General features: G+C 39.6%; 1 non-coding gene across 1 annotated transcript; it reads right to left on the reverse strand.

Moving 5' to 3' along the window:
* Nucleotides 1-8,451: 8,451 nt before the first annotated feature.
* LOC129690925 (U6 spliceosomal RNA) lies at nt 8,452-8,559 on the reverse strand. The gene has a single exon (XR_008722378.1). It is a non-coding gene; the product is annotated as a U6 spliceosomal RNA (small nuclear RNA).
* Nucleotides 8,560-8,873: the final 314 nt, after the last annotated feature.

An 8,873-nucleotide genomic window follows, 5' to 3' on the forward strand; every position in this document is an offset into this window, starting at 1 on the left:
AATGTGAAAAACAATATTATAATTACTTTCTAATGTAAGAGGCTTTTCCCTTCTATTAAACAGAAATTCTTGTTTCTGTTGCTCTCCTGTGGAGCTCTTGTCCCTTCCAGGTTTTTCTATCTCCTCCTTCTTTCATAAGATAACCTGCACTCTGCCCAAAGTTTGGCTATGCGTGAGTATCTGCTTTGATACCCTCCTGGATAGAGTCTTTCAGAGGCCCTTTATGGATGGCTCCTGTACTGTTGCCTATTTTCTTCCTCTTCCAATGTCTATCCCATTTGCCTTTCTGAAGAAGGATTGATTATCTTACCAAGGGTCCTCCTTTTTGCTTAGCTTCTTTAGGTGTACAGATTTTAGTATGATTATCCTATATTATATGTCTAATATCCACTTATAAGTGAGTATATACTATTTGTGTCTTTCTGCTTCTGGGATACCTCACTCAGGAAGATATTTTCTAGTTCCCACCATTTGCCTGCAAATTTTATGATTTCCTTGTTCTTAATTGCTGAGTAGTATTCTATTGTGTAAATGTACCACAATTTCTGTATCCATTCCTAAATTGAGAGAAATCTGGGTTGTTCTAGATTCTGGCTATTACAAATAAAACTGTTATGAACATGGTTGAGCAACCAAGGACTATGTATGGAGATAACCTAGAACCCCTGCACAGAATTAGCCGATGGCAGCTCAGTCTCCACATGGGCTCCCTAGTAATAGGAACAGGGACTGTTCTAACATGAAATTAGTGGATGGCTCTTTGATCACCTCCCCCTGAGTTGGAGGGGCAGCCTTACCAGGCCACAGAGGAAGACAATATAGTCAATCCTGAAGAGAACTGATAGACTAGGGTCAGATGGAAGGGGAGGAGGATCTCCCTTCTCAGTAGACTGGAGGAGGTGCATGGGAGGAGAAGAGGAATGGAGGGCTGAATTGGAAAGAGATTAGGGAGGCAGCTACAGCTGGGACAAAAGTGAATAAATAAATAAATAAATAAATTTAATACAAATAAATTCTTTTTTCATACAGTGTATCTTGATTACAGGATCCCATCCTTCTACTATTTTTGGTTACTCCCCACCTCTCCTCCTTTCCAATCTACTCCCTTTTTTTCTCTCTTTAGAAAAGAACATGATTCTAGGAGAGAGCAACCCAAATGAGAAAATAAAGTATAGTAAAATAAAACAAAAATGCAATATTGAAGCTTGACAAGGCAATGCAATAAAAAGAACCCCAAGAGCAGGCACAAGAATCAGAGACACACTTGTTCACATACTCAGGAGTCCCATAAAAATACTAAGCTGAAAGCTATAATATATATGCAGAGGACATGATGCATACCCATGTCGGCCTAGTATTTATTGATTCAGTCTCTGAGAGCTCATATGAGCCTTGCTTAGTTGATTCAGAGGGTCTTGTTCTCTGTGTGTCCTTCTTCCCCTCTGGTTCTTACACTCTTTCTGCTTCCTCTTCTGCTGTGTTCCTTGAGCTGAAGTGAAGCTTCCCTGAGGTGAAGGCTTTGATGGAGACATCCCATTTAGATAGAGCTGTGCATTCCAAGCACTCTCTCTCTCTCACTCTCTGCATAGTGTCTAGGTTGTGGGTCTCTCTATATGTCTGTTCTCATCTGCTGCAGGAGGAAGCTTCTCTGATAATGACTGAATAAGGCACTGATCGATGAATATGGAAAAATACCCTTTGGAGTTGTTTTATTGATACTTTTTATTTTTAAGAACAGTAGTGTTTGGTTTTACTCTAGGACTCTGGGCAATCTAGTCTCTGGTCACCTAAGCAGTGGCAGGTATGAGTTTAATCTTGTGAAGTGGTCCATTACCCAAATCAGACAACGGTTGGCTACTACCACAAGTTCTATCCTCTTTCCCTCATCCACTAAATGGATTTTTTTTGATATCTAGTTTCTTGAGTTCTTTACATATTTTGAATATTAGTCCTTGATATTATGTGAAGTTGATTAAAATTTTTTGCCATTCTGTACACTGCTACTTTGCCTGAATGATGTGTCCTTTGCCTTACAGAAGCTTTTCAGTTTCATGAAGTCCCATGTATTGATTGTTGATCTTAGTGTCTGTACACCAGTGGGCTCTGTTTAGAAAGTTGTCTCCTAACAAAATGTAACTAAAAAGAAAAATAAAATAAAATAAAATAAAAAAGAAAGTTGTCTCCTGTGTCAACTTGTTTAAGGTTACTCCCCACTTTCTCTTCTGTTAGGTTAAGGGTATCTAATTTTATGTTGAGGTCTTTGATCCATTTGGAGTTGAATTTTGTGCAGAGTGATGAGTATAGATCTATTTGGATTCTTCTTTGTGTAGTGATATAGTTTGACCAACATCATTTGTTGAAGATGATATTTATTTTCCAGTGTGTATTCTGGCTTCTTTATAAAAATACATGTGTTTGTAAGTGTGTGGATTTATGCCTGCATCTTCACTTCAATTCATGTCTGTTTTAGTGCCATTACCGTATATATATAAAACATGTATGTATGTCTATATGCATATATATTAATTTTAATTTTTCTTATTCGTGTTACATCCTGGTAGTAAACTCCTCCCTCCTCCCCTCCCAGTTCCATCCTCTTTCCCTGTTTCTTTTATCCTCCCTCCCTTACTCTTCAGAGAAGGGACCTCCCCATCATCATATCAAGTTGCATCAGAACTGAGCTCATCACCTTCTCTTATGGCCTATAAAGGTAGCCTGGCCAGGGGAAAGGAAAGCAATTGAAAAGTAGACAACAGAGTCCATATCGAAGTCAGCCCCCTTTCTTCTCACCAGGGGACTCATATGAGGACCAAGCTGCCAATCAGCTACTTCTGTGTAGGTGGCTTCGGTCGAGTCCATGCAATTTCATTGGTTGGTGCATCAGTCTCCAGAGATGCCCCAGGGCTCTGGTTAGTTGGCTCTTTTAGTCTTATTGTGGAGCTCCTATCTCCTCTGTGTCCTTTTAAATTTTCCCCTATTCTCCCACAAGATTTCTTTTGCTCCACCCAATGTTTGATTTTGGGTTTTTACACCTGTTTACATTAGCTGCTGGGTAGAGCTACTCAGAGGACAGCTATGCTAGGCTCCTGTCTTTGAGCATTGCAGAGTGTCATTAATCATGTCAGGGGTTGGCTGTTTTATTAATATAGTTCTGTACTATGATTTGAAATCTGGAATGGTGAAACTATCATTTCTTTTGTTGTTCATGATTGAGTTAGCTATTATGGATTTTTTGTTTTTCCATATGTAATTAAGGTCTTTGAAGAAGTGCGATTGAATTTTTTAATTTTTAATTTTATTTTTTATATTAACTAGAGTTTATTCACTTTGTATACCAGCTGTAACTCCCTCTCTCATTCCCTCCCAATCCCATCCTCCGTCCCTCAGCTCCTCCCATGTCCCTCTCTAAGTCCACTGATAGGGTGGTCCTCTTCTCCTTTCATCTGACCCTAGTCTATCAGATCTCATCAGGACTGGCTGCACTGTCTTCCTCTGTGGCCTGGTAAGGCTGCTCTCCCATCAGGGAGATGTGATCAAAGAGCCGGCCACTGAGTTCATGTCAGAGATAGCCCCTGTTCCCCTTACTAAGGTACCTACTTGGATTCTGAGCTACCATGTGCTACTTCTGAGCAGGGGTTCTAGATTATCTCCATGCATTGTCCATGGTTGGAGTATCAGTCTCAGAAATGACCCTTGTGCCCATATTTCTTGGTTCTGTTGCTCTCCTTGTGGAACTCCTGTCCCCTTCAGGTCTTTCTATTTTCCTCTTTCTTTCATAAGATTCCCTGCACTCTGCCCAAAGTTTGGCTATGAGTCTCAGTATCTGCTTTGATACTCTATTGGGAAGAGTCTTCAGAGGCCCTCTCTGGTAGGCTCCTGTCCTGTTCCCTGTTTTCTCCCTCTTCCAATGCCAATCCCATTTGCCTTTCTGAGTGAGGATTGATCATCTTACCCAGGGATCTCCTTCTTGCTTAGCTTCTTTAGGTGTGCAGATTTTAGTATGTTTATTCTATATTATATGTCTAATATCCATGTTTGAATTTTGATGGGGATTGCATTGAATTTGTAGATTGCTTTTGATACAATGGCCATTTTTACTATGCTAATTGTACTGATGCATGAGCATGGGAGATCTTCTGATATGTTCTTCAATTTCTTTCTGCAAAGCCTTGAAATTTTTATCACAGAAGTCTTTCACTTGCTGGTTAGAATAATCTCAAATTATTTTATATTATTTGTGACTATTGTGAAGGGTGTTGTTTCCCTAATTTCTTTTCAGTCTATTTATCATTTGTATAAAGGAAGGCTTCTGATTTTTTTTTGGGTTAATTTTGTATCTAGCCACTTTGCTGATGGTGTTTATCAGCTGTAGGAGTTCTCTGGTAGAATATTTTGGGTTGCTTATGTATACTATTATATCATCTTCAAGTAGTGATGGTTTGACTTCTTTTGAGTAGTAATACTTCTATATCTTTCTTTCCAATGTGCATCCACTTGATCTCATTTAGTTTTCTTATTGATCTAGCTAGGACTTCAAGTACCATATTGAATAGATATGAATAGAGTAGATGACCTTGTCTTGTGCCTGCTTTTAGTAGAATTATTTTGAGCTTCTTGCCATTTAATATGATGTTCTCTATAGGTTTTCTGCATATTGTGTTTATTACAATTACATATGTCCCTCATATTCCTAATCTCTCCAAGACGTTTTATCATGAAGGATAAACTCCTTTTGCCAAAGGTTTTTATTGCATCTAATGAGATGATGATTTGTATTTTTTGAATTTCAGTTTATTTATATGATGGATCACATTTACTGATTTTCATATATTAAACCATCCCTGCATCTCTGGGATGAAGCCTACTTGATCACAGTGGATCTTTTTGATGTGCTCTTGGATTCAGTTTGTAAGTAATATATTCAGTATTTTTGTGTCTATGTTCACAAAGCAAAATGGTCTGTAATTGTCATTCTCTGTCTGGAGCGAGTCTGGGATAGTCCTCGGGACGTGGCTGTCATCTGAGATTCCTCCTTGATGCTGCTGCCAGATGGGACAAGATCAAACATCTCACGAACCGCTTTAGAGAGCTTTAGTGTGAGGCCCATGTACTGGGCCAGGGTGTGGAAAGAGTTTTCTACAGAGTGTTATGGTTAGTTAGCTCTTTTAAAATGAGATCGATAGTGGTAGTGGAACCTCAGGTGTTCCAAAGCCTGTGGTGACACCGAAGTGTTGCAGCTCTTCAGTTAAGCTACTGTACTAAAGATGGCAGAGGTGTGGATGAAAGGCCAGGTCAGCTTGTAGCTGAAACACAGGCCTGGAGAGGCCCAGGTCCAGAAGCTCAAAGGGTAGGTCTGGTGAGACATGGGCTGGAAGGACACATGTCAATGGCTTTGAGGCAGTTCCTCATGGTAGTGAATGTTGTAGGCTTGCTGTACCTGGCAGCATGTGGCCAATTGGCAGTCAAGCCCCAGCAGGTCCGGAAGCTCTATGGAGTCCAGCATAGTGGCGGTAGTGGTGATGGTGGTGGTGGTGGTTGCCCTATTGGAAGTGGAGTTTGAATGTCCAATAGTTATTCTCTGGTGAGAAGGGGAGCACTCTTGCCCCAGAATAAATGATGAATCTCTGGTGTCCATGATGAAAAGCTGATGGTATCACACAGTACACAGCACATAGCACACTGATTTGAAACCAGGCATTTATAAACCTTGGGCAGTGGGAAGAATATATTTAATTAATTATTATTTTTTATTAATTACAGTTTATTCACTTTGTACCCCAGCTGTAGCCCCCTCTCTCTTCCTCTCTCAATCACACCACCCCTCCCTCATCTCCTCCCATGTCCCTCCAAGTCCACTGATGGGGAGGTCCTCCTCTTCTTCCCTCTGACCCTAGTCTATCAGGTCTCATCAGGATTGGCTGAATTGTCTTCCTCTGTGGCCTGGTAAGGCTACTTCTCTCCCAGGGGGAGGTGACCAAAGAGCCAGCCACTGAGTTCATGTCAGAGACAGTCCCTGTTCCCATTACTAGGGAATCCACATGAAGACTGAGTTGCCATGGGCTACAGCTGTGCAGGGGTTCTAACTTATTTCCATGCATGGTCCTTGGTTGGAGTATCAGTTGACCCCTGTGCCCACATTTTTTTGTTCTGTTGCTCTCCTTGTGTACCTATCACAGAGGCCTTGGAAAGACTACACCCAGCAGGGGATCAAAGCAGTTGTTAAGACTCATAGCCAAACTTTGGGCAAAGTGCAGGGAATTTTATGAAAGAAGGGGGTGGGTAGAAAGACCTGGAGTGGGAAGGATTTTGAGGATGAATGTATTTGTTTTGATGGGGCTAGGGGTATTGTGAATTCTTGATTTCCACATAGTGATACAGTGCCTCATTTACATGCAGTAGCATGATGTCCTAAGAAGCAGAACACAGTACATAATTATCATATTGGTACAGGAAGAACTAAGCCAAGACACCAATGTATCTTATTGGTGTCTTATCTTATCTTAGATACCCACTCCAGGTGCCTGCTAAACAGGTTTTCTTATCAGGACAAAGTCTGGCCTGTATTTTTTCCTGAGAGCTATGTGATGTTCCTTACAAAATCTGGGTTTACCAGGTAAGGTGGATAGAGAACCCCACTGAATAAAGGGAGTCCAACATCTTAGACTGAGCATGAGGCTCTCCATTAATGTCAGACTTCAACCTCAACCAGCAGAGTTCCACATGCAATTCTCTTTCTTTGTTGGGTATTTATGTGGTTTGGGTATGAGGGAACCCGTGGCTTCATAAAATAAATTGGGCAATGTTCCTTCAGCTTTTATTTTGTAGAATAATTTGAAGAGTATTGGAGTTAACTCTTTGAAAATCTGTCTGATCAATTTTGCATTAAAACCACCTGTCTTAAACTTTTTTTTGGGGGGGGGTTAGACTTTTTTGTTGTTTTTGTTAGTTTTTCAAGACAGGATTTCTCTGTATGGCTCTGACTGTCCTGGATTTGCTTTGTTGACCATGCTGGCCCCAAACTCACAGATATTTGCCTGTCTCTGCCTTTCCAAGTACTGAGATTACTGGCCTGTGCCACCTTGCCTGGCTTGTTTAAATTACTTTTAAACTTCAACTTTGAAAGTTTACATAGTTGTACCGTCAAATATTGTAGAAACAAATAAGGCTCAGATATCATAATTATACTTCCTTCTTCAAAAATATTATAATGCTCTTTGGGCATAGATTCTCTTATTGATATATTTATTTAGAACTTGGTAAATAGTTTGGGTTTTAATTTCTTGAATACCTCACAAAAGATTTTAAAAATACTTTCATCTGCGTATCCATACTTTTATTTACCTATTCATCCAGGTGCCTAGCTACGCTTTTGAGATTCTGCAAGTTTGGCAGTCATTATTTACAAAATTTATTTTGGAGCACCTGCTGTGTGCAGTGCTAGACTTGTCATACTGGTCTCTGGGCTCAGTGAGCTCATGATTTCAAAGCAGTTCTCTAAATATTATAAAGTGCCTTAGTCATTCAATGACTCAAAGTTGCATGATTGAAACTGATTAATTTGCATAACAGAATACATTTTGGGAAAAATATTTCTTCAAGAAATTAAAACATTTTTTAATTGATTTTCTTTTGTTTGCTTGTTTGGTTTTTCAAGACAGAGTTTCTCTATGTGGTCCTGGCTGTCTTGGAACTCACTCTGTAGTGCAGTCTGGCCTTGAACCCAGAGATCTGCGTACCTCTTGAGTGCTGGGATTAATGAGTGTGTCAACATACTCTGCTTTACATATTTATTCTTTATAGTTGGAATTTGAAATTCAATCAATGCTCCCATTTTAGTTATGAAAGTTACACTTGAAATTTTTGTCTTGATTGTTTTAATTTTCACTTGCTACATCTTCAAGTGTGTAAATATAATTATACTTGTCTACTATTAAATAGTAAACTAAAATTCTGCCCTTTACATGGCAGCATGTATGCTTTGTATTGTATGAAGCATGCACTGTGTACATGTTTTGCGGTTTGAATGTGCACTTCACACAGACTTATGTGTTGAGGGTTTAGTCTCAAACTGATGTTACTGTTTTGGGATGTTCTGGGAACCAGCTGGAGGCAGTAGATCATTTAGGGCATGTTCTTTGTCACTGTATTTTGTTCTGGGTCTCTCTTTCTTTCTCTTTGCTTGTCTGTCATCTGTCTGTATCTTTCCCCTCTCTCTGGATACCATGCAGCAATATTCTTATTTCTATGATTTTCTACCTCATCTTTTTTTAATTAAAATTTTATTTTTTATTAGTTACAGTCTATTTACTTTGTATCCCAGCTGTAGCCCCCACCCTCACTCCCTCTCAATCCCAACCTCCCTCCCTCATCTCCTCCCTACCTCCCTCTAAGTCCACTGGTAGGGGAGGTCCTCCTCCCCTTCCATCTGACCCTAGCTTATCAGGTCTCTTCAGAAATATGGAACACTTTACTAATTTTGCATGTTATCCTTGAGCAGGGGCCATGCTAATCTTCTCTGTATTGTTCCAATTTTAGTATATGTGCTGTCAAAGCGAGCACTTCTACCTCATCTTAAGTCCAAAGCTGACCTTAGACTAAAATTTCTGCTGGAGTCATATGACCTAATACACCTTTACTTTTTCAAAAAATTTCTTAGGTGTTGGTAACAGTAGCAGGAAAGTGTTACAGAATCATCTGTATACATATGCATACATACATACACATATATGCATGCATACATATATATATATATATATATACACATATACATATAGTAGTCAATATATACTCTAACAGCAAACTCTAGGCTGTTTTTGCATTCAGTGAATAAGTTACACTAGCAAACACCACAGCTTAGAAAGCCAATGAGCTTC

Source organism: Psammomys obesus, unplaced genomic scaffold (assembly GCF_907164565.1).
Source record: "Psammomys obesus unplaced genomic scaffold, mPsaObe1.curated_primary_1811, whole genome shotgun sequence".
In the NCBI taxonomy this organism is placed as follows: domain Eukaryota; kingdom Metazoa; phylum Chordata; class Mammalia; order Rodentia; family Muridae; genus Psammomys; species Psammomys obesus.